The sequence below is a fragment of the Mus caroli genome, unplaced genomic scaffold (genome assembly GCF_978045245.1).
Source record: "Mus caroli unplaced genomic scaffold, Mus_caroli_1 scaffold_14, whole genome shotgun sequence".
NCBI lineage: Eukaryota > Metazoa > Chordata > Mammalia > Rodentia > Muridae > Mus > Mus caroli.
The window spans coordinates 17,478,931-17,483,617 of NW_028227269.1; the positions used below are offsets into that span (position 1 = coordinate 17,478,931).

Below are 4,687 nucleotides of genomic sequence, written 5' to 3' on the forward strand. Positions count from 1 at the left end.
GCTTTAATACCTGGGTCCCCATGAAATCCTACTTACCCAGATTAACCCAGAAATCTGGGTAAGAATAGGGTTTTTAAATGTAATTTATAAAATTAGGGTTGCTGATAAATGAAGTTGAACTTTGAAGGGCCAAAGCCATGTTCCTGTTCTCTGGTATCATCCCTGAGTCCACTCAGGATGAGTGTCAACCTAGTTCTAAATTTACCCTAGCTGTGTTAGGTAGGAATGTGAACCACTAACATCTGCCTATGCAGGCGGGATTTATTTACTATGCAGCATCAGCAAATGTATCTGTGACCAGGAAACAAACACACTGGGTCCCCCACGAGAAAAAGAACGAGCTGTTCAAAGTGAAGAGTCAGGATTGGGTCCACGAGACCCCTTTTCCCCAAGCTGATGAGCTGAGGGTTTTGTCTCAATCCTGCCTTTTGTTTAACCCTCACAGGACATTTGACAAAGCTTCATTCCACTGATTTTAGGTTGTCTCTCCCTGTCCTCTTATACCATGATTCTGCATGCATGCTCCAAGTAGACTGTATTTATCCATAAAGAGATATTCTTGCTATCTTTCCTAGAGTGTTCTGGGTTTTGCCATGTTATATAGAACCATAGCAAAATTACAGTTATGAAGTAGCAACAAAAATGACTTTATAGCTGGGGGTTCACCACAACATGAAGAACTGTATTAAGGGGTTGCAGCTTTAGGAAGGCTGAGAACCACTGCTGTTATGGATGTCACTGGACATACAGAGGATATTGCTTAGCCAGCATGGTGCTAGGTTGTGATAGGAAGTCAGACTTGGGGTTTCAGGTATCCACAGCTCACCTTGTGTCTTGGCCTTGCAGGTTTAGTCTCCACTGCCAGCTGCCATGGGCAAGCAGAACATCAAGCTGGGTTCTGAGGTGCTGCAGGAACTGCGGAAACACAGGGATTTCACCGACCATGAGCTTCAGGAGTGGTACAAGAGCTTCCTCAATGACTGTCCCACTGGCCACCTAACTGTGGACAATTTCAAGATAGGCCAACTTTTTCCCCTACAGAGAAGCCTCTAAGTTCGCTGAACATGTTTTCCACACCTTTGACACCAACAGTGACAGCACCATCGACTTCTGAGTGTTCATCATTGCTCTGAGCCTGACCTCTCGGGGCAAGCTGGAATAGAAGCTCAAGTGGGCCCTCAGCATGTCTGACCTAGACAGCAATGGCTACATCAGCAGCAGTGAAATGGTGGAGATAGTGCAGGTACCTACACTTGACAGGGCCTGGCACATGGGGAGTGCAGGGATCCAGGACCGGCATCCTTGGCCCCATACACCAGGTCATTCCTCTGCCCACTTGCTACCTGGGTATACTAAAGGAATGCATGTCTTTGCAGAGAGTAAAGATAAAAACCAAGCATCTATCAATTGCATGCTGAACATCAGGCTCCAGCTGAGCTCATCCATCAGGTTTATTCACACAATTCTATAAAGTGGGTCTTTTTTTTTTTAACCTCTAATGAGATCTGAGGCTCAGATAGGAGATTAAGAATTGTCAAAGCAAGAACTGGGAAAATGACTCAGTGGGGAAGAAGACTTGATACCCAGCATGAGGACCTGAGTTCTGATCCCAACACCCACGGTAAAGGCAGGAGTGGCTGAGCATGCCCGAAACCCTAGAACTAGGGGATAAGTGAGTCCCAGAATCTTGCTGAGCAGGCAACCTAGATAAAATGGTAAGCCCCAGATGGGTTCAGTGAGAGGGTAAAGGGAATATTGTGAACACCGGTATTCCTGTTTGGCCTCTGCACGGGTGGGTGTTCATCTGCATACACATTAGTTGTCTATAGGGCTTCCTATAGAAATCACAATGACACAGTAAAGGATGAGTCAGCAGTCAGTTCTTCACAGGAGCGATGCTTATGTGCACCCTGCATCTTCCTGCCCCATGCTCTAAACCATCTCTGTATTTGGTCCAGTGGGCTGACTCTGTGGGTAAATGTGCTTGCTACCAAGCCTGGCAGCCTGGGTTTGATCCCTAAGACCCACATGGTAGGAAAAGAGAACCAGCTTCCACAAGTTGTCCACTGAATTCCACATGAGATCACCTCCCCCAAATAAATAATTACATACATCCATAAAATAAATTAATAAAGTAGTTATATACAGTTCCTAATACAATGGCTATAGATATTAATAAAATTTGTATTATTTGGGAAATAACAGGAAACTGTCTGTGTACCTCCAGTTTCATTTTCTAGACTATTTCCCACCCGTAGTTTGTTGGATCTGCAGATTCAGGACCCATGGGTGGGCAGGGCTCAATGTATTTCCCCTAAGACCTTCCCTCCAGGATTTCCCAGCTCCCCACCAAAGATCCTCCTTTCAGAGAGATGCTTTGCCCCACAACCTCCCCTCTACTCCGAACCAAGGAGCCCTCCATTCTTCCATGCCCCAGCTGTATTCTGTGCTGTTGAACGTCACTTAAACTTTCCTGGCTCCTTTTTCCCAGCTCCTTGTCTGTGAAACTTGTTCTGATGAGAGAAGGGTCCTGACTCTGCCCTGTCCATGCTTCTTGGTTAGCTGAGAGAAGACCATAACCCACCCTCCATCCTCCAGAGCACACTCACAGATGCCCCTTTGCAGGCCATCTACAAGATGGTGTCCTCCATGATGAAGATGCCTGGGGACGAGTCCATGCCCGAGAAGCAAACAGACAAGATCTTCAGGCACATGGACACTAACAATGATGGTAGGAAACATGGCAGGAGTGAGCAGGTCGGGTGGGAAGAGGGTATTGGGAGAGGGGGTGGGGTGGGGAGAGGGGAGTAGATGAGCCTGTGAAACTGTTGATGGCACAGAGGTGTTTGGGATATACCCTCTGCCCTATATAGGCTTGCCCTTTTCTAGCCCACTTGATTCAGCTCTGATTGAGGGAGGGAGACTAGAATTTAGGGTCAGGTACCCCTAGCTTGCATCCTGTACCCTTCCTAGGACTCTATAACCATGGGCATGTCAGTAGACCCTCTGACCTTCAGGCTTCATCTGCGTTGTCTGAGTTAGGGTTTCCATTGCTGTGATGACACACCATGGCCACAAGCAACTTGGGGAGGAAAGGGTTTATTCACTCACAGTTTCCATATAACTGTTCATCATCAAAAGCAGTGAGGGCAGGACTCAAACATGGCAGGAATCTGAAGGCAGGAGCTGATATAGAGACCATGAAAGGGTTGCTACTTCCTGGCTTGCTCCCCATGGCTTGCTCAGCCTTCTTTCTTATAGAACTCAGGATCACTAGCCCAGAGTTGTACCACCTACACTGGGCTGGGCTCTGCTCCATCAATCACTAGTTAAGAAAATACCCTCTGGTCAGGCATGGTGGCACATGTCTTTAATCGGAGCTCATAGGAGACAGGAGGCTCTCTGTGAGTTCAGGGCTAACCTGGTCTAAAAAGTGAGTTCTAGAACAGCCAGGGCTGTACACAGAGGAAACCCTGTTTCAATAAGCAAAACAAAAGGGAGGAAAGGAGGGAGAGAAGGAGGGAGGTAGAGAGACAGGGAGAGAGAAAGAGAGAGAGAGAGAGAAGAGACTGGACATTGTCCATTTTCCAGAGGTTTCCAGACTTATCCAGAGCACTGGCTAATCCTAAGTCTCCCTCTTCCATTCCTCAGGCAAAATGTCCCTGGAAGAATTCAACAAAGGTGCCAAGAGCGACCCATCCATTGTCCGGTTGCTGCAGTGTGATCCCAGCAGTGCTAGCCAGTTCTGAGGGGAATGGGCTTTACACAGTTGTGAGAAACACAGGCTTGACCTGCCATCTTCAGCTTTGTTTGCAAAAGTGGATTTCTCCATGATTTCTCCTGCTCTCTCGGGACCTGGGTCCAGACAGCACATCACACTCACCTGGTCTGGCTGGATGCAGCTCCCTCCTCTATCTTACCCAATATATGTCCCTCCCCATTCAGTCCAGGTTGGTTCCTTCCAAGGTTTCAAGTGTTCTCAGCTGTAGGGCTCCTTCCCTGCCCACAGAGGGCCTGGAGGCCCTTAAGGACACCAGACAGGACATTTCAGTATCTCCGAGACCAGCTGATTTATTCGATGATCCCAGCTGACTTTGTGAGGATGAAGAACATGGAGAGCAGACAGGCAAGCCCTTCCTGTGCGTGGCTCCACCTCCCTTGTTTATTTTCTCTGACCAAAGCTGCTTGCATGTATATACCGTGGTATCCTTACTGTTAATATATACGTTTTGTATAAAGTGAGAAGGTTCAGCCCCTGTATTTAAAGCCTCTGACTACCTTTATAGCATGGTCCCCTGTGACCTGTGATACTCCCCACCCCAAAGTCTGGCTGTGCTGTGGTATTTATGTATTCATTTGCCTAATTACACAGGAGATACATGCATGCCCAAGACTGTGGACATCTGCCCTCCGTCCTGCAAACACAGGTGTTCCTGTGTGTTATGTCCTTGCTTTCCATTGGCCTGGCATATTAAAATGATCAAATAAACCAAGGTCTGTGAGTTTCCTGTGTTGCCCCAAGAACCCTGTTCATGGTTCACTCTCCAGTGAGTGTGGGGATGAAGCAGATAAGTGGTAGACATGGGAAAAGTCCTTGAATGTCTGGAACAGCCGAGAATTTGTCAGAGAGGAGTACATGCCAGCCTTTCTCCACTCAGTGGGCTCCACACACAGCAAGGCCATTGGC

General features: G+C 47.6%; 1 pseudogene; it reads left to right on the forward strand.

Annotated features, from left to right (window-relative positions):
- The first annotated feature begins 870 nt into the window (after positions 1–870).
- On the forward strand, positions 871–3,749 carry LOC147001141 (hippocalcin-like protein 1; annotated as a pseudogene).
- Positions 3,750–4,687: the final 938 nt, after the last annotated feature.